This window comes from Littorina saxatilis, linkage group LG6, assembly GCF_037325665.1.
Source record: "Littorina saxatilis isolate snail1 linkage group LG6, US_GU_Lsax_2.0, whole genome shotgun sequence".
NCBI lineage: Eukaryota > Metazoa > Mollusca > Gastropoda > Littorinimorpha > Littorinidae > Littorina > Littorina saxatilis.
In genome coordinates this window covers 19,691,846-19,709,622 of record NC_090250.1, presented here as the reverse complement: position 1 = coordinate 19,709,622, position 17,777 = coordinate 19,691,846, and the positions used below count along the sequence as shown (strand labels likewise).

Below are 17,777 nucleotides of genomic sequence, written 5' to 3'. Positions count from 1 at the left end.
ATCAATGCTGAGGGAAGGAACATTTAACCAAAATCAAATAAAATAAAGGTTGCCAACTGCACCCGGTGTTCCCAGGCGGTCACCCATCCAAGTACTAACCGGGCCCGACGTTGCTTAACTTCGGTGATCGGACGAGAACCGGTGCTTTCAACGTGGTGTGGCCGTTGGCGAAAGTGAAGTGAAAATTAAGCCCTATCAATGCTGAGGGAAGGAACATTGAACCAAAATCAAATAAAATAAAGGTTGCCAACTGCACCCGGTGTTCCCAGGCGGTCACCCATCCAAGTACTAACCGGGCCCGACGTTGCTTAACTTCGGTGATCGGACGAGAACCGGTGCTTTCAACGTGGTGTGGCCGTTGGCGAAAGTGAAGTGAAAATTAAGCCCTATCAATGCTGAGGGAAGGAACATTTAACCAAAATCAAATAAAATAAAGGTTGCCAACTGCACCCGGTGTTCCCAGGCGGTCACCCATCCAAGTACTAACCGGGCCCGACGTTGCTTAACTTCGGTGATCGGACGAGAACCGGTGCTTTCAACGTGGTGTGGCCGTTGGCGAAAGTGAAGTGAAAATTAAGCCCTATCAATGCTGAGGGAAGGAACATTTAACCAAAATCAAATAAAATAAAGGTTGCCAACTGCACCCGGTGTTCCCAGGCGGTCACCCATCCAAGTACTAACCGGGCCCGACGTTGCTTAACTTCGGTGATCGGACGAGAACCGGTGCTTTCAACGTGGTGTGGCCGTTGGCGAAAGTGAAGTGAAAATTAAGCCCTATCAATGCTGAGGGAAGGAACATTTAACCAAAATCAAATAAAATAAAGGTTGCCAACTGCACCCGGTGTTCCCAGGCGGTCACCCATCCAAGTACTAACCGGGCCCGACGTTGCTTAACTTCGGTGATCGGACGAGAACCGGTGCTTTCAACGTGGTGTGGCCGTTGGCGAAAGTGAAGTGAAAATTAAGCCCTATCAATGCTGAGGGAAGGAACATTTAACCAAAATCAAATAAAATAAAGGTTGCCAACTGCACCCGGTGTTCCCAGGCGGTCACCCATCCAAGTACTAACCGGGCCCGACGTTGCTTAACTTCGGTGATCGGACGAGAACCGGTGCTTTCAACGTGGTGTGGCCGTTGGCGAAAGTGAAGTGAAAATTAAGCCCTATCAATGCTGAGGGAAGGAACATTTAACCAAAATCAAATAAAATAAAGGTTGCCAACTGCACCCGGTGTTCCCAGGCGGTCACCCATCCAAGTACTAACCGGGCCCGACGTTGCTTAACTTCGGTGATCGGACGAGAACCGGTGCTTTCAACGTGGTGTGGCCGTTGGCGAAAGTGAAGTGAAAATTAAGCCCTATCAATGCTGAGGGAAGGAACATTGAACCAAAATCAAATAAAATAAAGGTTGCCAACTGCACCCGGTGTTCCCAGGCGGTCACCCATCCAAGTACTAACCGGGCCCGACGTTGCTTAACTTCGGTGATCGGACGAGAACCGGTGCTTTCAACGTGGTGTGGCCGTTGGCGAAAGTGAAGTGAAAATTAAGCCCTATCAATGCTGAGGGAAGGAACATTTAACCAAAATCAAATAAAATAAAGGTTGCCAACTGCACCCGGTGTTCCCAGGCGGTCACCCATCCAAGTACTAACCGGGCCCGACGTTGCTTAACTTCGGTGATCGGACGAGAACCGGTGCTTTCAACGTGGTGTGGCCGTTGGCGAAAGTGAAGTGAAAATTAAGCCCTATCAATGCTGAGGGAAGGAACATTTAACCAAAATCAAATAAAATAAAGGTTGCCAACTGCACCCGGTGTTCCCAGGCGGTCACCCATCCAAGTACTAACCGGGCCCGACGTTGCTTAACTTCGGTGATCGGACGAGAACCGGTGCTTTCAACGTGGTGTGGCCGTTGGCGAAAGTGAAGTGAAAATTAAGCCCTATCAATGCTGAGGGAAGGCACATTTAACCAAAATCAAATAAAATAAAGGTTGCCAACTGCACCCGGTGTTCCCAGGCGGTCACCCATCCAAGTACTAACCGGGCCCGACGTTGCTTAACTTCGGTGATCGGACGAGAACCGGTGCTTTCAACGTGGTGTGGCCGTTGGCGAAAGTGAAGTGAAAATTAAGCCCTATCAATGCTGAGGGAAGGAACATTTAACCAAAATCAAATAAAATAAAGGTTGCCAACTGCACCCGGTGTTCCCAGGCGGTCACCCATCCAAGTACTAACCGGGCCCGACGTTGCTTAACTTCGGTGATCGGACGAGAACCGGTGCTTTCAACGTGGTGTGGCCGTTGGCGAAAGTGAAGTGAAAATTAAGCCCTATCAATGCTGAGGGAAGGAACATTGAACCAAAATCAAATAAAATAAAGGTTGCCAACTGCACCCGGTGTTCCCAGGCGGTCACCCATCCAAGTACTAACCGGGCCCGACGTTGCTTAACTTCGGTGATCGGACGAGAACCGGTGCTTTCAACGTGGTGTGGCCGTTGGCGAAAGTGAAGTGAAAATTAAGCCCTATCAATGCTGAGGGAAGGCACATTTAACCAAAATCAAATAAAATAAAGGTTGCCAACTGCACCCGGTGTTCCCAGGCGGTCACCCATCCAAGTACTAACCGGGCCCGACGTTGCTTAACTTCGGTGATCGGACGAGAACCGGTGCTTTCAACGTGGTGTGGCCGTTGGCGAAAGTGAAGTGAAAATTAAGCCCTATCAATGCTGAGGGAAGGAACATTTAACCAAAATCAAATAAAATAAAGGTTGCCAACTGCACCCGGTGTTCCCAGGCGGTCACCCATCCAAGTACTAACCGGGCCCGACGTTGCTTAACTTCGGTGATCGGACGAGAACCGGTGCTTTCAACGTGGTGTGGCCGTTGGCGAAAGTGAAGTGAAAATTAAGCCCTATCAATGCTGAGGGAAGGAACATTTAACCAAAATCAAATAAAATAAAGGTTGCCAACTGCACCCGGTGTTCCCAGGCGGTCACCCATCCAAGTACTAACCGGGCCCGACGTTGCTTAACTTCGGTGATCGGACGAGAACCGGTGCTTTCAACGTGGTGTGGCCGTTGGCGAAAGTGAAGTGAAAATTAAGCCCTATCAATGCTGAGGGAAGGAACATTTAACCAAAATCAAATAAAATAAAGGTTGCCAACTGCACCCGGTGTTCCCAGGCGGTCACCCATCCAAGTACTAACCGGGCCCGACGTTGCTTAACTTCGGTGATCGGACGAGAACCGGTGCTTTCAACGTGGTGTGGCCGTTGGCGAAAGTGAAGTGAAAATTAAGCCCTATCAATGCTGAGGGAAGGAACATTTAACCAAAATCAAATAAAATAAAGGTTGCCAACTGCACCCGGTGTTCCCAGGCGGTCACCCATCCAAGTACTAACCGGGCCCGACGTTGCTTAACTTCGGTGATCGGACGAGAACCGGTGCTTTCAACGTGGTGTGGCCGTTGGCGAAAGTGAAGTGAAAATTAAGCCCTATCAATGCTGAGGGAAGGCACATTTAACCAAAATCAAATAAAATAAAGGTTGCCAACTGCACCCGGTGTTCCCAGGCGGTCACCCATCCAAGTACTAACCGGGCCCGACGTTGCTTAACTTCGGTGATCGGACGAGAACCGGTGCTTTCAACGTGGTGTGGCCGTTGGCGAAAGTGAAGTGAAAATTAAGCCCTATCAATGCTGAGGGAAGGAACATTTAACCAAAATCAAATAAAATAAAGGTTGCCAACTGCACCCGGTGTTCCCAGGCGGTCACCCATCCAAGTACTAACCGGGCCCGACGTTGCTTAACTTCGGTGATCGGACGAGAACCGGTGCTTTCAACGTGGTGTGGCCGTTGGCGAAAGTGAAGTGAAAATTAAGCCCTATCAATGCTGAGGGAAGGCACATTTAACCAAAATCAAATAAAATAAAGGTTGCCAACTGCACCCGGTGTTCCCAGGCGGTCACCCATCCAAGTACTAACCGGGCCCGACGTTGCTTAACTTCGGTGATCGGACGAGAACCGGTGCTTTCAACGTGGTGTGGCCGTTGGCGAAAGTGAAGTGAAAATTAAGCCCTATCAATGCTGAGGGAAGGAACATTTAACCAAAATCAAATAAAATAAAGGTTGCCAACTGCACCCGGTGTTCCCAGGCGGTCACCCATCCAAGTACTAACCGGGCCCGACGTTGCTTAACTTCGGTGATCGGACGAGAACCGGTGCTTTCAACGTGGTGTGGCCGTTGGCGAAAGTGAAGTGAAAATTAAGCCCTATCAATGCTGAGGGAAGGAACATTTAACCAAAATCAAATAAAATAAAGGTTGCCAACTGCACCCGGTGTTCCCAGGCGGTCACCCATCCAAGTACTAACCGGGCCCGACGTTGCTTAACTTCGGTGATCGGACGAGAACCGGTGCTTTCAACGTGGTGTGGCCGTTGGCGAAAGTGAAGTGAAAATTAAGCCCTATCAATGCTGAGGGAAGGAACATTTAACCAAAATCAAATAAAATAAAGGTTGCCAACTGCACCCGGTGTTCCCAGGCGGTCACCCATCCAAGTACTAACCGGGCCCGACGTTGCTTAACTTCGGTGATCGGACGAGAACCGGTGCTTTCAACGTGGTGTGGCCGTTGGCGAAAGTGAAGTGAAAATTAAGCCCTATCAATGCTGAGGGAAGGCACATTTAACCAAAATCAAATAAAATAAAGGTTGCCAACTGCACCCGGTGTTCCCAGGCGGTCACCCATCCAAGTACTAACCGGGCCCGACGTTGCTTAACTTCGGTGATCGGACGAGAACCGGTGCTTTCAACGTGGTGTGGCCGTTGGCGAAAGTGAAGTGAAAATTAAGCCCTATCAATGCTGAGGGAAGGAACATTTAACCAAAATCAAATAAAATAAAGGTTGCCAACTGCACCCGGTGTTCCCAGGCGGTCACCCATCCAAGTACTAACCGGGCCCGACGTTGCTTAACTTCGGTGATCGGACGAGAACCGGTGCTTTCAACGTGGTGTGGCCGTTGGCGAAAGTGAAGTGAAAATTAAGCCCTATCAATGCTGAGGGAAGGAACATTTAACCAAAATCAAATAAAATAAAGGTTGCCAACTGCACCCGGTGTTCCCAGGCGGTCACCCATCCAAGTACTAACCGGGCCCGACGTTGCTTAACTTCGGTGATCGGACGAGAACCGGTGCTTTCAACGTGGTGTGGCCGTTGGCGAAAGTGAAGTGAAAATTAAGCCCTATCAATGCTGAGGGAAGGCACATTTAACCAAAATCAAATAAAATAAAGGTTGCCAACTGCACCCGGTGTTCCCAGGCGGTCACCCATCCAAGTACTAACCGGGCCCGACGTTGCTTAACTTCGGTGATCGGACGAGAACCGGTGCTTTCAACGTGGTGTGGCCGTTGGCGAAAGTGAAGTGAAAATTAAGCCCTATCAATGCTGAGGGAAGGAACATTTAACCAAAATCAAATAAAATAAAGGTTGCCAACTGCACCCGGTGTTCCCAGGCGGTCACCCATCCAAGTACTAACCGGGCCCGACGTTGCTTAACTTCGGTGATCGGACGAGAACCGGTGCTTTCAACGTGGTGTGGCCGTTGGCGAAAGTGAAGTGAAAATTAAGCCCTATCAATGCTGAGGGAAGGAACATTGAACCAAAATCAAATAAAATAAAGGTTGCCAACTGCACCCGGTGTTCCCAGGCGGTCACCCATCCAAGTACTAACCGGGCCCGACGTTGCTTAACTTCGGTGATCGGACGAGAACCGGTGCTTTCAACGTGGTGTGGCCGTTGGCGAAAGTGAAGTGAAAATTAAGCCCTATCAATGCTGAGGGAAGGAACATTGAACCAAAATCAAATAAAATAAAGGTTGCCAACTGCACCCGGTGTTCCCAGGCGGTCACCCATCCAAGTACTAACCGGGCCCGACGTTGCTTAACTTCGGTGATCGGACGAGAACCGGTGCTTTCAACGTGGTGTGGCCGTTGGCGAAAGTGAAGTGAAAATTAAGCCCTATCAATGCTGAGGGAAGGAACATTTAACCAAAATCAAATAAAATAAAGGTTGCCAACTGCACCCGGTGTTCCCAGGCGGTCACCCATCCAAGTACTAACCGGGCCCGACGTTGCTTAACTTCGGTGATCGGACGAGAACCGGTGCTTTCAACGTGGTGTGGCCGTTGGCGAAAGTGAAGTGAAAATTAAGCCCTATCAATGCTGAGGGAAGGAACATTTAACCAAAATCAAATAAAATAAAGGTTGCCAACTGCACCCGGTGTTCCCAGGCGGTCACCCATCCAAGTACTAACCGGGCCCGACGTTGCTTAACTTCGGTGATCGGACGAGAACCGGTGCTTTCAACGTGGTGTGGCCGTTGGCGAAAGTGAAGTGAAAATTAAGCCCTATCAATGCTGAGGGAAGGAACATTTAACCAAAATCAAATAAAATAAAGGTTGCCAACTGCACCCGGTGTTCCCAGGCGGTCACCCATCCAAGTACTAACCGGGCCCGACGTTGCTTAACTTCGGTGATCGGACGAGAACCGGTGCTTTCAACGTGGTGTGGCCGTTGGCGAAAGTGAAGTGAAAATTAAGCCCTATCAATGCTGAGGGAAGGAACATTTAACCAAAATCAAATAAAATAAAGGTTGCCAACTGCACCCGGTGTTCCCAGGCGGTCACCCATCCAAGTACTAACCGGGCCCGACGTTGCTTAACTTCGGTGATCGGACGAGAACCGGTGCTTTCAACGTGGTGTGGCCGTTGGCGAAAGTGAAGTGAAAATTAAGCCCTATCAATGCTGAGGGAAGGAACATTTAACCAAAATCAAATAAAATAAAGGTTGCCAACTGCACCCGGTGTTCCCAGGCGGTCACCCATCCAAGTACTAACCGGGCCCGACGTTGCTTAACTTCGGTGATCGGACGAGAACCGGTGCTTTCAACGTGGTGTGGCCGTTGGCGAAAGTGAAGTGAAAATTAAGCCCTATCAATGCTGAGGGAAGGAACATTTAACCAAAATCAAATAAAATAAAGGTTGCCAACTGCACCCGGTGTTCCCAGGCGGTCACCCATCCAAGTACTAACCGGGCCCGACGTTGCTTAACTTCGGTGATCGGACGAGAACCGGTGCTTTCAACGTGGTGTGGCCGTTGGCGAAAGTGAAGTGAAAATTAAGCCCTATCAATGCTGAGGGAAGGAACATTTAACCAAAATCAAATAAAATAAAGGTTGCCAACTGCACCCGGTGTTCCCAGGCGGTCACCCATCCAAGTACTAACCGGGCCCGACGTTGCTTAACTTCGGTGATCGGACGAGAACCGGTGCTTTCAACGTGGTGTGGCCGTTGGCGAAAGTGAAGTGAAAATTAAGCCCTATCAATGCTGAGGGAAGGAACATTTAACCAAAATCAAATAAAATAAAGGTTGCCAACTGCACCCGGTGTTCCCAGGCGGTCACCCATCCAAGTACTAACCGGGCCCGACGTTGCTTAACTTCGGTGATCGGACGAGAACCGGTGCTTTCAACGTGGTGTGGCCGTTGGCGAAAGTGAAGTGAAAATTAAGCCCTATCAATGCTGAGGGAAGGAACATTTAACCAAAATCAAATAAAATAAAGGTTGCCAACTGCACCCGGTGTTCCCAGGCGGTCACCCATCCAAGTACTAACCGGGCCCGACGTTGCTTAACTTCGGTGATCGGACGAGAACCGGTGCTTTCAACGTGGTGTGGCCGTTGGCGAAAGTGAAGTGAAAATTAAGCCCTATCAATGCTGAGGGAAGGAACATTTAACCAAAATCAAATAAAATAAAGGTTGCCAACTGCACCCGGTGTTCCCAGGCGGTCACCCATCCAAGTACTAACCGGGCCCGACGTTGCTTAACTTCGGTGATCGGACGAGAACCGGTGCTTTCAACGTGGTGTGGCCGTTGGCGAAAGTGAAGTGAAAATTAAGCCCTATCAATGCTGAGGGAAGGAACATTTAACCAAAATCAAATAAAATAAAGGTTGCCAACTGCACCCGGTGTTCCCAGGCGGTCACCCATCCAAGTACTAACCGGGCCCGACGTTGCTTAACTTCGGTGATCGGACGAGAACCGGTGCTTTCAACGTGGTGTGGCCGTTGGCGAAAGTGAAGTGAAAATTAAGCCCTATCAATGCTGAGGGAAGGAACATTTAACCAAAATCAAATAAAATAAAGGTTGCCAACTGCACCCGGTGTTCCCAGGCGGTCACCCATCCAAGTACTAACCGGGCCCGACGTTGCTTAACTTCGGTGATCGGACGAGAACCGGTGCTTTCAACGTGGTGTGGCCGTTGGCGAAAGTGAAGTGAAAATTAAGCCCTATCAATGCTGAGGGAAGGAACATTTAACCAAAATCAAATAAAATAAAGGTTGCCAACTGCACCCGGTGTTCCCAGGCGGTCACCCATCCAAGTACTAACCGGGCCCGACGTTGCTTAACTTCGGTGATCGGACGAGAACCGGTGCTTTCAACGTGGTGTGGCCGTTGGCGAAAGTGAAGTGAAAATTAAGCCCTATCAATGCTGAGGGAAGGAACATTTAACCAAAATCAAATAAAATAAAGGTTGCCAACTGCACCCGGTGTTCCCAGGCGGTCACCCATCCAAGTACTAACCGGGCCCGACGTTGCTTAACTTCGGTGATCGGACGAGAACCGGTGCTTTCAACGTGGTGTGGCCGTTGGCGAAAGTGAAGTGAAAATTAAGCCCTATCAATGCTGAGGGAAGGAACATTGAACCAAAATCAAATAAAATAAAGGTTGCCAACTGCACCCGGTGTTCCCAGGCGGTCACCCATCCAAGTACTAACCGGGCCCGACGTTGCTTAACTTCGGTGATCGGACGAGAACCGGTGCTTTCAACGTGGTGTGGCCGTTGGCGAAAGTGAAGTGAAAATTAAGCCCTATCAATGCTGAGGGAAGGAACATTGAACCAAAATCAAATAAAATAAAGGTTGCCAACTGCACCCGGTGTTCCCAGGCGGTCACCCATCCAAGTACTAACCGGGCCCGACGTTGCTTAACTTCGGTGATCGGACGAGAACCGGTGCTTTCAACGTGGTGTGGCCGTTGGCGAAAGTGAAGTGAAAATTAAGCCCTATCAATGCTGAGGGAAGGAACATTTAACCAAAATCAAATAAAATAAAGGTTGCCAACTGCACCCGGTGTTCCCAGGCGGTCACCCATCCAAGTACTAACCGGGCCCGACGTTGCTTAACTTCGGTGATCGGACGAGAACCGGTGCTTTCAACGTGGTGTGGCCGTTGGCGAAAGTGAAGTGAAAATTAAGCCCTATCAATGCTGAGGGAAGGCACATTTAACCAAAATCAAATAAAATAAAGGTTGCCAACTGCACCCGGTGTTCCCAGGCGGTCACCCATCCAAGTACTAACCGGGCCCGACGTTGCTTAACTTCGGTGATCGGACGAGAACCGGTGCTTTGAACGTGGTGTGGCCGTTGGCGAAAGTGAAGTGAAAATTAAGCCCTATCAATGCTGAGGGAAGGAACATTTAACCAAAATCAAATAAAATAAAGGTTGCCAACTGCACCCGGTGTTCCCAGGCGGTCACCCATCCAAGTACTAACCGGGCCCGACGTTGCTTAACTTCGGTGATCGGACGAGAACCGGTGCTTTCAACGTGGTGTGGCCGTTGGCGAAAGTGAAGTGAAAATTAAGCCCTATCAATGCTGAGGGAAGGCACATTTAACCAAAATCAAATAAAATAAAGGTTGCCAACTGCACCCGGTGTTCCCAGGCGGTCACCCATCCAAGTACTAACCGGGCCCGACGTTGCTTAACTTCGGTGATCGGACGAGAACCGGTGCTTTGAACGTGGTGTGGCCGTTGGCGTAAGTGAAGTGAAAATTAAGCCCTATCAATGCTGAGGGAAGGAACATTTAACCAAAATCAAATAAAATAAAGGTTGCCAACTGCACCCGGTGTTCCCAGGCGGTCACAAATCCAAGTACTAACCGGGCCCGACGTTGCTTAACTTCGGTGATCGGACGAGAACCGGTGCTTTCAACGTGGTGTGGCCGTTGGCGAAAGTGAAGTGAAAATTAAGCCCTATCAATGCTGAGGGAAGGAACATTGAACCAAAATCAAATAAAATAAAGGTTGCCAACTGCACCCGGTGTTCCCAGGCGGTCACCCATCCAAGTACTAACCGGGCCCGACGTTGCTTAACTTCGGTGATCGGACGAGAACCGGTGCTTTCAACGTGGTGTGGCCGTTGGCGAAAGTGAAGTGAAAATTAAGCCCTATCAATGCTGAGGGAAGGAACATTGAACCAAAATCAAATAAAATAAAGGTTGCCAACTGCACCCGGTGTTCCCAGGCGGTCACCCATCCAAGTACTAACCGGGCCCGACGTTGCTTAACTTCGGTGATCGGACGAGAACCGGTGCTTTCAACGTGGTGTGGCCGTTGGCGAAAGTGAAGTGAAAATTAAGCCCTATCAATGCTGAGGGAAGGCACATTTAACCAAAATCAAATAAAATAAAGGTTGCCAACTGCACCCGGTGTTCCCAGGCGGTCACTGTTTAGGTATCTCCTTACATACCCTCCACTTAACGCCAGTGTGTATCTAACAAACGTCTTTTATGCTCGTTTATAGGTTCATTATAAGTCCTTGCTAGCTACTGCTGTTGTGTGAAGGTGTTTGCTAGTCTTCCCTTATATGTTCTCTGAAGGCTGATAGGGAGTAGTGTTTTTGACCATATTAATTGTTTTAACTGCATGCTAAAAATCATTAACAATTTCTTTACCATTAAGATTTAACTAGCACTTGTTTCATGCTAGAGTGTTAAGCGGAACGAATCTGAAATTTCAGAATTGGTTTAGATTCAGAGAAAAGGCATGTTATGTCATCATTGCTGCAGTTGAGAAATGTTTGTGAAGGATTTTTTTTCAGAGACTTTTTGACGTTTTAAAATCTTGTTCTTTTGCTTGTGCTTGTAGAGGGGTGTCAACATTCTCCTTAGGCTTATAATTATACATGTGCTTCGATGTAGATCTTAAACTGCCAGGCCATTTGTAGTGCTTGATTTAAACCAATAATCTGTACAGTAGAGCTAAAGGTCCCTTGAAAACGAATGTTCCCATTGACCATTGTCATTTGGTAGCTTTTAATAGAGTGCAATAGAGCAACAGAGCTTGCTTCTCTTCTGGTTGCAAGCACAGAAGTCTCATACGAGGTATGATCCAAAAAAAATGATCAAATGTGATTTTCGCAGAGACCGTTTGGCGTATATGGCCCAAATTACAGCAGTCATTAGAACTACTCTCCTCCGACATCGATGCAGAGTCACACGTGTCTAAGCCAATCAGAAAAGGCCTTAATGTGGCCTTATTTGGGGTTGCTTTTCAGCTCTGATTTGACGTCTTTTTTGTAGGTCCTGGGTGCAATGAAACTTGTTGGCAAAAAGTCTGAAGTTCAAAGAGGGTATATTCAGCAACCTCAAGGGGTGTAATCAGATCTGAAGAATGTGTGAGGCAAAAATGGGATTATTTGGTCATATAGGAATGGAGTTACGGCCCTTCTTTTGAGGAGACCGACATTTTCATGAAGGAGAAGGGCAGTCTGGGTTTCGCAGTTTGGTCGCTGACTGCTAAACTCGTGAATAAGTTTGGGTAAAACGGTTTCTGCATAGTATGTGACAATGACAGTGCTGTCAGTAGACAGAATATCGACTGCAACGGGACCTTCGTGGTCGAAAAATACAGCGAATAGCCCTGTTTCTGCTTTGAAAACCTCGCTTACAAATTTGATGCATCTCGTCATTTTGGTCTAGACACGCTTTGTTTCTGTGTTTTCTGGCACTACAGTAGAAGGAAACCAAAGTCTCATAATCAGTGATTACAGTAATAACAAATTTGGGTCTGCTGGTTTCACAACGGTTGAGCAGATCGCGTGCGAGAGGACCCTGATGGTCCTTCCGTTCCCTTGTCAGCTAATGAGGCACCCATTTTGCGGCCAGCTTTTGAAGCGGAAGATCATTGAGTAGAACTCTCTGGATTGTTCCATATGAAAGTTGAAGTTTTGCTCTTTATACCCGCATGTACACTTTTTAATCTTAGTTCTTAAATTTTGACACAGCAGCTACATTATTCTCGTTTAAAGCGCTCTTCAGAAGTCTTTTGGGCTTGTCAGAGTTATTCCCCTTTTCCCCAGTTTCAATTTCCCTTTTCTTTTGTCAGATTGTCGAATATGGAACAGCTTTGATTCATGTAACGTTCTTCAGCTTTGTAGACATTTTGGTTGTAACATTACCCAGCTACACTCTTCAAAGAAGTGAAGATTTTCATGGTGCTTGACAAAAGACCCCGTTTTGAAGCACAACCCAAAAGTGACGTATTTTACAACCTCGTCATTTATGACGTAGTAACCAAATGACGTTATCTTTTGGAGGTACATTATACCAGTGAAATGTTTGGGCTAGCTTTCAAATGATATATTACTTTTTATGATCAATGGCCTGAGACTTGTATGATCAGGGTTTGATCATTTTGTTTGGATCATACCTCGTACCAGAGTGCTTGGGAAAAATAATGTAAAAAATCTGATACAAAAAAGCGTACATGTAACATAAAAAATCCCACAAAACTACAAGCCGAAATATGAGAAAATGGTATCCAGGGGAGGCAATTTTTCAACTGCAAGTCCAGGAGTGGTTTACAGCTGTTGTCTCCCTTTAATACCATTGAACTGATTTTAAATGTTTCATGATGATGCGTACCTCATTAATAGTTTACTAGTTTACGCAGACAACAAGGGATAAAACTAGAGTTTATACCCAGATGTGAAACTGTTGCCTTTATGATTTTTCAGTATTATTTTCATTTAGTATTGTTGCATGAACTTGTTTTGCTTTTTCAGTATTATGTTCATTTATTATTATTGCATGCTGTGAGTATTATTGATGCATGTGATTGTATAATGTTGTCATGACTACTGTTGGCTGCTGTTAAAATGTTATTGTCTTGCAGGTAGCAGCTAGCTTGTTTTTAATTTTTCAACGCAAATAACATAATTATAAAAGAGTATTTTTTCCCTTCTTGTATTCGTCTTTTTGACCACGCAACGACTAACCATGAAAGCTACATAGCTAAAACATGCAGGCCGCACTATTAAATTTGCATGCTATATTTACTTTACTGATGCAAGATGGTATCTAAGTTGTATTTATATTGGATGCATGGGGTTAAGTGAGTCAGTTTAGAACTTGCATTAACTTTCTATGCCATGTCTGTGAGTGTGTGTTCATGTGTGTGTGTGTCAGTGCGTGTGAGGGTGTGTGTGTGTGCGTGCACGCGTGTGTGTGTGTGTGTGTGTGTGTGTGTGTGTGTGTGTGTGTGTGTGTTCAGAGATACGTGTGTTCAGGTATAAATATGATTCTCAATCCCTTTCTCCCCCCCCTCCCCTCCTCCCTCTCCCCGTTATGATTTGAAGTATGCTAGCTATCATACTGCATTTTAAAGCAAAGCATATTTTGTATGTTAATTAAGCCCTCCCCATGGCCTGAATTAAGCTAGGTCATATTTACAGGGAAAAAACCCGCTCTAATACCGTCAAACGCTAAAGAAGAAAGAGAAGAAGATTTCAAATTGCTTCAAAAGATATACAATGAGGTTCTGGGTTTGGAATAATGGTTCCTTGCAGCAAGACTGTCTTCAGTTTGCAAAATCTAGGGTATTAAAAGTTACAAGTTGTAATTACATGTATCATGGAAATACCTCTCTGCTAGTTTGAACTAACTTAGGCTACTATTGCCAAGTGCCAAAACTAGAAATGATGCGCACTTGTTTTATTGTGTAAATCTTTCTGCTTGTCTTATATGACCTGAAATGGGCTGTTGTTTCTTCAATTTTTTTTGCTGCCCTTTTATAAAAATAAGTCAGGCAGGATTTGCTCCATCAGTCTCAGACGTTGTAATTTTAAAACCAAGCAATCCCTTGGTCTCTTCTAACCTATAGAAGGCTAGTGTGTGTGTTTGTGTGTGTGTGTGTGTGTGTGTGTGTGTGTGTGTGTGTGTGTGTGTGTGTGTGTGTGCCTGCATGTGTGTACACTGTGTGTGTGTGTGTGTGTGTGTGACTGTGCGTGTCTGTGCACTGTGTGTGTATGTGTGTGTGTGTGTGTGTTTGTGTGTGTATATATATATGTGTGTGTGTGTGTGTGTGTGTGTGTGTGTGTGTGTGTGTGTGTGTGTGTGTGTGTGTGTGTGTGTGTGTGTGTTCAAACCATTTACTCATATGCATAACATTATTATTTCTATCTCTTATTTCAGATAACACTAAACAGGTATATTGTATATGTTTGGTGTGTGTGTGTGTGTACATCAACTCCCCTTACTTCTCTCTCTTTTCCCCAAAAAAGAACCATTTTGAGTGGAAATGTGTAGTTTGTCAGTCATGCTGTGTGTATATATATACTCCCGATATACCCCCAACTCCTCTTGCGCTATGTACAGAAAGTACTGAGTTGGGGGTATATCGGGAGTACATATATACTCCCGATACAAGGGCGGATCAATTCACTTTGGAGGGGGGGGTTACAAAATGACTGCGAAGATACAAGTTGACGGCGCCGAAGGCGCCTAAGCTTCTAGGGGGGTCCGGGGGCATTTTTTTTATCCAAAGAAATTTTTTTTATCCAAAGAAGCAAAATAGAGCTATCTGGTGCATCCTGAGCCAATAAATTACCTCTTTTTTTGGGGGGGGTGGGGGGGTTACGTAACCCGTGTAACCCCCCCCCCAGATCCGCCCTTGCTGATAAACCCCCAACTCCTTCTTTGCGTTATGTACAGAAAGTACTGAGTTGGGGGTATATCGGGAGTATATATGACTAAGTGCCAAAAGGTGCGCACAAAAAGCGGACAAAGGGGCTAAAAAATAAAAATTGACAAACAAGACTGATATTGTGATTTTTGATAAGACAACAGATGTTGGAACCCAATTATGAAAAGAAAAGATAAATGCACTCAAATTATTTCACAAATAACGGGAATTTTGTTCGTTATATTATTCAACATGGCACTGAGACGTAGCATTCAGGTTATCTCGCACGTTTCTGAAGCTAGGGCTTTGAAACTTGGCACACTACCAAAGTATGGTGACCCCCAGATATGGTACAGATCACATTAAACCACATTGAATTTCAAGGTCACAGCGAGGTTAAATTTCCTTTCCAAACTGGACAATTGTTGTACGTCTTACATGTTTTAAAGCTAGATCAGTTAGACTTTACATACTTTACATGGACACAATCATTTGTCGTAGTAAGCGTAGACATCCGGTCTGCTCCCCGCCTAATGGCCGATGTCTTCCGTCTTCGGGGGACTACGTGGGTTTAAATTTGGAGTGGTCCTTCTCCTAGAGGAGTTTCCTTGCAGGGATAGTGAGCCTCCTCTGCCCTCGTTTTAATTTTGGAGTGATCTTCTCCTAGGACAGCTGCCTTCCAGGGTTGACGAGCCTGTCCTGCCCGGCTATTTAACCCATAGTTGGGGGTTGGTTCGTTGGCACCAGGGCGTATCCACACGCCGGTGGGCCTGCATGCCACACGTCTAGGGGCCAACCTCCTCCGAGTCCTTGTAGTTCAGCCTGGGGCCTTTCGGTACCCAGTTCACGCCTGTCGCCACGATGGAGGCACTACAAAGGGCTTGCTGTGGAGAGGTTATGTACTGGCAGGAGAGACTGACGCAAGCTGCTCTCTTTTCGCGTTGTCCTGAAAAGGACGGTGCTAGCCAGCGGTGAGGGCTGTAAGCGAGAGGTGACAAGCACAAAACACTTCGCCAACACACTAGACACATCACACAACCATTTGACAGGCGATGAAATCTTAACAAAAGTGACCACCTGGTTAATCTTTCTAAAATGTCAAGGTCACAGTGGGGTCACATCTGGTTCAAAATTTGGAATAGTGTCAATTTATTCAGCGCGTTTATAGCACAAACTTTGAGAATACAGACATTTTTAGTGTATGATGACCTCTACACGCGATTACAGTTTAGGTTGGAAAGGTCAAGGTCACAGCAGGGTTGCGTTGAGGTCAAACATAAAGATTTGTCATTGAGGATTTCTCACATATTTTTGAAGCTAGGGCTTTGAAACTTGGCACACTTCCAAGGTTTTATGACCCCCTTGTGTGGCGCAGGTCACATTAAACCTCATCAAATTCAAAGGTCACAGTAAGGTGTAAAGTTGCTTTCCAAATTGGAAAATGTTCGTTGTCTTACATGTTTTAAAGCTAGAAACATTACACTTTAGCCAACTTAACATACTTTTAGAATGTTGATGACATTTAAAAAGAAAGTGACCTGGTTAATCTGTGTCAATTTCAAGGTCATTGCGGGGTCAGGTTTGGTTCAAAATTTGGAATATTTTCATTTCGTCAATACGTTTATAGCACGAGCTGTGAAAATACACACATTTCTAGAGTATGCTGTCCTTTACACTGTCTAGTCTTTATAAAGTCTTGATGAAAACGCCAAGCATCAAGGTCACAGCGGGGTCTTGTTGAGGTCAAAAATATAAATGTGTCATTGAGGTTATCTCGCATGTTTTTGAAGCTAGGGCGGTGAAACTTGGCACACTACCAAAGTTTGATGACCCCCAGGTATAATGCAAGTCACATCAAACCTCCTCAAATTTCAAGGCCACAGCAAGATTACAGTTTCTTTCCAACCTGGACAATTGTCATAGTATTGCATGTTTTAAAGCTGGATCCATTACATTTATTTTTATTTTTATTTATTTTATTTACGAGTATTTATATCGCGCACATATCTCACCACACAAGGCGACTCAAGGCGCTTGTTACCTACATTTTACACACTTTCAAAATCTTTTACAAAAAAAGTGGCCTCCTGGTTAATGTTTGTCAAATTTCACGGTCACAGCTAGCAGTGTCCCATCTGGATCAATATTAGAAAAACTGTTAAATTCTTCCCACGCGTTTTATAGTGTATGATGTTCTCCACGCATGGTGAAAGTCTGGTTGATAAAGTCAAACGTCAAGGTCACAGCGGGATTGCGTTGAGGTCCATAATATAAATGTGTCATTTTCACTAATGCCTTCTAGTAATACCTCTGAAACGTCACAGGCTCCAAAGGTTTGATGCTGTTTGGTTTATGATAAAAGTGATGCCAATTTTCATGATACGTGAAGCTTTCAGAGGGGTCAATTTGGAGTCACACAAACAGAGAAAATCTTTATGCGACTCACTTTTTGCCAAACGGAATATAGATAAGAACCAAACTATCTGTTGTTCTAGCTCACTTGACATTAAAGAAAGTGACGATTTGATCATTGTTGATCCGAACTCAAACCTGTTGTGACCTAGTAATATAACCAGGATCAACCAGACAAGACTTCGATGTCCAGAAGTAGTCAAACCTCAAAACAGTTGGAAGTATCCAAGATGTAAGCACCATACACTTTTCAAACAATATTTTTTGCTTTGTTACAAAATATTGACCACACTGTGACCTTGAAACTTGAAACAGATCAAGTAGACTTTGGTTTTGGTATGAACAGAAGTTTAATAAAGTTACATTTTTACATTTTTTTACCCAAACAATACCCCTAGGTCGACCAAACTTGGTTCATGTTTGAAGGTCATCGAATCCTATAGAAGCGAATGAGATGTCAATGGTCTAGCTTTTAAAATCTTCAAGAATTTAATAATTTTTCCATGTTTTGATTCGAACATCACTCCGTTGTGACCTTGACATTTCACAAACGTCAACCAGATTTTGGT

The 17,777-nt window shown here is 45.7% G+C and overlaps 54 non-coding genes across 54 annotated transcripts; all 54 read right to left on the bottom strand.

Moving 5' to 3' along the window:
* Window positions 1-50: 50 nt before the first annotated feature.
* On the bottom strand, window positions 51-169 carry LOC138969749 (5S ribosomal RNA). Its single transcript, XR_011456548.1, has one exon. It is a non-coding gene; the product is annotated as a 5S ribosomal RNA (ribosomal RNA).
* A 75-nt stretch (window positions 170-244) lies between these two features.
* LOC138969748 (5S ribosomal RNA) lies at window positions 245-363 on the bottom strand. The gene has a single exon (XR_011456547.1). It is a non-coding gene; the product is annotated as a 5S ribosomal RNA (ribosomal RNA).
* A 75-nt stretch (window positions 364-438) lies between these two features.
* On the bottom strand, window positions 439-557 carry LOC138969747 (5S ribosomal RNA). The gene has a single exon (XR_011456546.1). It is a non-coding gene; the product is annotated as a 5S ribosomal RNA (ribosomal RNA).
* Window positions 558-632: 75 nt separating this feature from the next.
* LOC138969746 (5S ribosomal RNA) lies at window positions 633-751 on the bottom strand. The gene has a single exon (XR_011456545.1). It is a non-coding gene; the product is annotated as a 5S ribosomal RNA (ribosomal RNA).
* Window positions 752-826: 75 nt separating this feature from the next.
* LOC138969745 (5S ribosomal RNA) lies at window positions 827-945 on the bottom strand. Its single transcript, XR_011456544.1, has one exon. It is a non-coding gene; the product is annotated as a 5S ribosomal RNA (ribosomal RNA).
* Window positions 946-1,020: 75 nt separating this feature from the next.
* On the bottom strand, window positions 1,021-1,139 carry LOC138969744 (5S ribosomal RNA). The gene has a single exon (XR_011456543.1). It is a non-coding gene; the product is annotated as a 5S ribosomal RNA (ribosomal RNA).
* Window positions 1,140-1,214: 75 nt separating this feature from the next.
* LOC138969742 (5S ribosomal RNA) lies at window positions 1,215-1,333 on the bottom strand. Its single transcript, XR_011456541.1, has one exon. It is a non-coding gene; the product is annotated as a 5S ribosomal RNA (ribosomal RNA).
* Window positions 1,334-1,408: 75 nt separating this feature from the next.
* LOC138969741 (5S ribosomal RNA) lies at window positions 1,409-1,527 on the bottom strand. Its single transcript, XR_011456540.1, has one exon. It is a non-coding gene; the product is annotated as a 5S ribosomal RNA (ribosomal RNA).
* Window positions 1,528-1,602: 75 nt separating this feature from the next.
* LOC138969740 (5S ribosomal RNA) lies at window positions 1,603-1,721 on the bottom strand. The gene has a single exon (XR_011456539.1). It is a non-coding gene; the product is annotated as a 5S ribosomal RNA (ribosomal RNA).
* Window positions 1,722-1,796: 75 nt separating this feature from the next.
* On the bottom strand, window positions 1,797-1,915 carry LOC138969738 (5S ribosomal RNA). Its single transcript, XR_011456538.1, has one exon. It is a non-coding gene; the product is annotated as a 5S ribosomal RNA (ribosomal RNA).
* Window positions 1,916-1,990: 75 nt separating this feature from the next.
* On the bottom strand, window positions 1,991-2,109 carry LOC138969737 (5S ribosomal RNA). Its single transcript, XR_011456537.1, has one exon. It is a non-coding gene; the product is annotated as a 5S ribosomal RNA (ribosomal RNA).
* Window positions 2,110-2,184: 75 nt separating this feature from the next.
* On the bottom strand, window positions 2,185-2,303 carry LOC138969736 (5S ribosomal RNA). Its single transcript, XR_011456536.1, has one exon. It is a non-coding gene; the product is annotated as a 5S ribosomal RNA (ribosomal RNA).
* Window positions 2,304-2,378: 75 nt separating this feature from the next.
* On the bottom strand, window positions 2,379-2,497 carry LOC138969735 (5S ribosomal RNA). Its single transcript, XR_011456535.1, has one exon. It is a non-coding gene; the product is annotated as a 5S ribosomal RNA (ribosomal RNA).
* A 75-nt stretch (window positions 2,498-2,572) lies between these two features.
* On the bottom strand, window positions 2,573-2,691 carry LOC138969734 (5S ribosomal RNA). Its single transcript, XR_011456534.1, has one exon. It is a non-coding gene; the product is annotated as a 5S ribosomal RNA (ribosomal RNA).
* Window positions 2,692-2,766: 75 nt separating this feature from the next.
* LOC138969733 (5S ribosomal RNA) lies at window positions 2,767-2,885 on the bottom strand. Its single transcript, XR_011456532.1, has one exon. It is a non-coding gene; the product is annotated as a 5S ribosomal RNA (ribosomal RNA).
* Window positions 2,886-2,960: 75 nt separating this feature from the next.
* Window positions 2,961-3,079, bottom strand: LOC138969732 (5S ribosomal RNA). Its single transcript, XR_011456531.1, has one exon. It is a non-coding gene; the product is annotated as a 5S ribosomal RNA (ribosomal RNA).
* Window positions 3,080-3,154: 75 nt separating this feature from the next.
* Window positions 3,155-3,273, bottom strand: LOC138969730 (5S ribosomal RNA). The gene has a single exon (XR_011456529.1). It is a non-coding gene; the product is annotated as a 5S ribosomal RNA (ribosomal RNA).
* Window positions 3,274-3,348: 75 nt separating this feature from the next.
* LOC138969729 (5S ribosomal RNA) lies at window positions 3,349-3,467 on the bottom strand. Its single transcript, XR_011456528.1, has one exon. It is a non-coding gene; the product is annotated as a 5S ribosomal RNA (ribosomal RNA).
* A 75-nt stretch (window positions 3,468-3,542) lies between these two features.
* LOC138969727 (5S ribosomal RNA) lies at window positions 3,543-3,661 on the bottom strand. The gene has a single exon (XR_011456527.1). It is a non-coding gene; the product is annotated as a 5S ribosomal RNA (ribosomal RNA).
* Window positions 3,662-3,736: 75 nt separating this feature from the next.
* On the bottom strand, window positions 3,737-3,855 carry LOC138969726 (5S ribosomal RNA). Its single transcript, XR_011456526.1, has one exon. It is a non-coding gene; the product is annotated as a 5S ribosomal RNA (ribosomal RNA).
* A 75-nt stretch (window positions 3,856-3,930) lies between these two features.
* On the bottom strand, window positions 3,931-4,049 carry LOC138969725 (5S ribosomal RNA). Its single transcript, XR_011456525.1, has one exon. It is a non-coding gene; the product is annotated as a 5S ribosomal RNA (ribosomal RNA).
* A 75-nt stretch (window positions 4,050-4,124) lies between these two features.
* On the bottom strand, window positions 4,125-4,243 carry LOC138969724 (5S ribosomal RNA). The gene has a single exon (XR_011456524.1). It is a non-coding gene; the product is annotated as a 5S ribosomal RNA (ribosomal RNA).
* A 75-nt stretch (window positions 4,244-4,318) lies between these two features.
* On the bottom strand, window positions 4,319-4,437 carry LOC138969723 (5S ribosomal RNA). The gene has a single exon (XR_011456523.1). It is a non-coding gene; the product is annotated as a 5S ribosomal RNA (ribosomal RNA).
* A 75-nt stretch (window positions 4,438-4,512) lies between these two features.
* On the bottom strand, window positions 4,513-4,631 carry LOC138969722 (5S ribosomal RNA). Its single transcript, XR_011456522.1, has one exon. It is a non-coding gene; the product is annotated as a 5S ribosomal RNA (ribosomal RNA).
* A 75-nt stretch (window positions 4,632-4,706) lies between these two features.
* Window positions 4,707-4,825, bottom strand: LOC138969721 (5S ribosomal RNA). Its single transcript, XR_011456521.1, has one exon. It is a non-coding gene; the product is annotated as a 5S ribosomal RNA (ribosomal RNA).
* Window positions 4,826-4,900: 75 nt separating this feature from the next.
* Window positions 4,901-5,019, bottom strand: LOC138969720 (5S ribosomal RNA). Its single transcript, XR_011456520.1, has one exon. It is a non-coding gene; the product is annotated as a 5S ribosomal RNA (ribosomal RNA).
* Window positions 5,020-5,094: 75 nt separating this feature from the next.
* LOC138969718 (5S ribosomal RNA) lies at window positions 5,095-5,213 on the bottom strand. The gene has a single exon (XR_011456518.1). It is a non-coding gene; the product is annotated as a 5S ribosomal RNA (ribosomal RNA).
* A 75-nt stretch (window positions 5,214-5,288) lies between these two features.
* On the bottom strand, window positions 5,289-5,407 carry LOC138969717 (5S ribosomal RNA). The gene has a single exon (XR_011456517.1). It is a non-coding gene; the product is annotated as a 5S ribosomal RNA (ribosomal RNA).
* A 75-nt stretch (window positions 5,408-5,482) lies between these two features.
* On the bottom strand, window positions 5,483-5,601 carry LOC138969716 (5S ribosomal RNA). The gene has a single exon (XR_011456516.1). It is a non-coding gene; the product is annotated as a 5S ribosomal RNA (ribosomal RNA).
* Window positions 5,602-5,676: 75 nt separating this feature from the next.
* LOC138969715 (5S ribosomal RNA) lies at window positions 5,677-5,795 on the bottom strand. Its single transcript, XR_011456515.1, has one exon. It is a non-coding gene; the product is annotated as a 5S ribosomal RNA (ribosomal RNA).
* A 75-nt stretch (window positions 5,796-5,870) lies between these two features.
* LOC138969714 (5S ribosomal RNA) lies at window positions 5,871-5,989 on the bottom strand. Its single transcript, XR_011456514.1, has one exon. It is a non-coding gene; the product is annotated as a 5S ribosomal RNA (ribosomal RNA).
* Window positions 5,990-6,064: 75 nt separating this feature from the next.
* Window positions 6,065-6,183, bottom strand: LOC138970076 (5S ribosomal RNA). Its single transcript, XR_011456858.1, has one exon. It is a non-coding gene; the product is annotated as a 5S ribosomal RNA (ribosomal RNA).
* A 75-nt stretch (window positions 6,184-6,258) lies between these two features.
* LOC138970075 (5S ribosomal RNA) lies at window positions 6,259-6,377 on the bottom strand. The gene has a single exon (XR_011456857.1). It is a non-coding gene; the product is annotated as a 5S ribosomal RNA (ribosomal RNA).
* A 75-nt stretch (window positions 6,378-6,452) lies between these two features.
* Window positions 6,453-6,571, bottom strand: LOC138970074 (5S ribosomal RNA). Its single transcript, XR_011456856.1, has one exon. It is a non-coding gene; the product is annotated as a 5S ribosomal RNA (ribosomal RNA).
* Window positions 6,572-6,646: 75 nt separating this feature from the next.
* LOC138970073 (5S ribosomal RNA) lies at window positions 6,647-6,765 on the bottom strand. The gene has a single exon (XR_011456855.1). It is a non-coding gene; the product is annotated as a 5S ribosomal RNA (ribosomal RNA).
* Window positions 6,766-6,840: 75 nt separating this feature from the next.
* On the bottom strand, window positions 6,841-6,959 carry LOC138970072 (5S ribosomal RNA). Its single transcript, XR_011456853.1, has one exon. It is a non-coding gene; the product is annotated as a 5S ribosomal RNA (ribosomal RNA).
* Window positions 6,960-7,034: 75 nt separating this feature from the next.
* Window positions 7,035-7,153, bottom strand: LOC138970070 (5S ribosomal RNA). The gene has a single exon (XR_011456851.1). It is a non-coding gene; the product is annotated as a 5S ribosomal RNA (ribosomal RNA).
* Window positions 7,154-7,228: 75 nt separating this feature from the next.
* Window positions 7,229-7,347, bottom strand: LOC138970069 (5S ribosomal RNA). Its single transcript, XR_011456850.1, has one exon. It is a non-coding gene; the product is annotated as a 5S ribosomal RNA (ribosomal RNA).
* Window positions 7,348-7,422: 75 nt separating this feature from the next.
* LOC138970068 (5S ribosomal RNA) lies at window positions 7,423-7,541 on the bottom strand. Its single transcript, XR_011456849.1, has one exon. It is a non-coding gene; the product is annotated as a 5S ribosomal RNA (ribosomal RNA).
* Window positions 7,542-7,616: 75 nt separating this feature from the next.
* Window positions 7,617-7,735, bottom strand: LOC138970067 (5S ribosomal RNA). The gene has a single exon (XR_011456847.1). It is a non-coding gene; the product is annotated as a 5S ribosomal RNA (ribosomal RNA).
* Window positions 7,736-7,810: 75 nt separating this feature from the next.
* Window positions 7,811-7,929, bottom strand: LOC138970066 (5S ribosomal RNA). Its single transcript, XR_011456846.1, has one exon. It is a non-coding gene; the product is annotated as a 5S ribosomal RNA (ribosomal RNA).
* Window positions 7,930-8,004: 75 nt separating this feature from the next.
* On the bottom strand, window positions 8,005-8,123 carry LOC138970065 (5S ribosomal RNA). Its single transcript, XR_011456845.1, has one exon. It is a non-coding gene; the product is annotated as a 5S ribosomal RNA (ribosomal RNA).
* A 75-nt stretch (window positions 8,124-8,198) lies between these two features.
* Window positions 8,199-8,317, bottom strand: LOC138970064 (5S ribosomal RNA). The gene has a single exon (XR_011456844.1). It is a non-coding gene; the product is annotated as a 5S ribosomal RNA (ribosomal RNA).
* Window positions 8,318-8,392: 75 nt separating this feature from the next.
* Window positions 8,393-8,511, bottom strand: LOC138970063 (5S ribosomal RNA). The gene has a single exon (XR_011456843.1). It is a non-coding gene; the product is annotated as a 5S ribosomal RNA (ribosomal RNA).
* Window positions 8,512-8,586: 75 nt separating this feature from the next.
* On the bottom strand, window positions 8,587-8,705 carry LOC138970061 (5S ribosomal RNA). Its single transcript, XR_011456842.1, has one exon. It is a non-coding gene; the product is annotated as a 5S ribosomal RNA (ribosomal RNA).
* A 75-nt stretch (window positions 8,706-8,780) lies between these two features.
* Window positions 8,781-8,899, bottom strand: LOC138970060 (5S ribosomal RNA). The gene has a single exon (XR_011456841.1). It is a non-coding gene; the product is annotated as a 5S ribosomal RNA (ribosomal RNA).
* A 75-nt stretch (window positions 8,900-8,974) lies between these two features.
* LOC138970058 (5S ribosomal RNA) lies at window positions 8,975-9,093 on the bottom strand. Its single transcript, XR_011456839.1, has one exon. It is a non-coding gene; the product is annotated as a 5S ribosomal RNA (ribosomal RNA).
* Window positions 9,094-9,168: 75 nt separating this feature from the next.
* Window positions 9,169-9,287, bottom strand: LOC138970048 (5S ribosomal RNA). Its single transcript, XR_011456830.1, has one exon. It is a non-coding gene; the product is annotated as a 5S ribosomal RNA (ribosomal RNA).
* A 75-nt stretch (window positions 9,288-9,362) lies between these two features.
* LOC138970034 (5S ribosomal RNA) lies at window positions 9,363-9,481 on the bottom strand. The gene has a single exon (XR_011456817.1). It is a non-coding gene; the product is annotated as a 5S ribosomal RNA (ribosomal RNA).
* Window positions 9,482-9,556: 75 nt separating this feature from the next.
* On the bottom strand, window positions 9,557-9,675 carry LOC138970037 (5S ribosomal RNA). Its single transcript, XR_011456820.1, has one exon. It is a non-coding gene; the product is annotated as a 5S ribosomal RNA (ribosomal RNA).
* Window positions 9,676-9,750: 75 nt separating this feature from the next.
* Window positions 9,751-9,869, bottom strand: LOC138970033 (5S ribosomal RNA). Its single transcript, XR_011456816.1, has one exon. It is a non-coding gene; the product is annotated as a 5S ribosomal RNA (ribosomal RNA).
* A 75-nt stretch (window positions 9,870-9,944) lies between these two features.
* LOC138970046 (5S ribosomal RNA) lies at window positions 9,945-10,063 on the bottom strand. The gene has a single exon (XR_011456829.1). It is a non-coding gene; the product is annotated as a 5S ribosomal RNA (ribosomal RNA).
* A 75-nt stretch (window positions 10,064-10,138) lies between these two features.
* On the bottom strand, window positions 10,139-10,257 carry LOC138970025 (5S ribosomal RNA). The gene has a single exon (XR_011456809.1). It is a non-coding gene; the product is annotated as a 5S ribosomal RNA (ribosomal RNA).
* Window positions 10,258-10,332: 75 nt separating this feature from the next.
* LOC138970014 (5S ribosomal RNA) lies at window positions 10,333-10,451 on the bottom strand. Its single transcript, XR_011456798.1, has one exon. It is a non-coding gene; the product is annotated as a 5S ribosomal RNA (ribosomal RNA).
* Window positions 10,452-17,777: the final 7,326 nt, after the last annotated feature.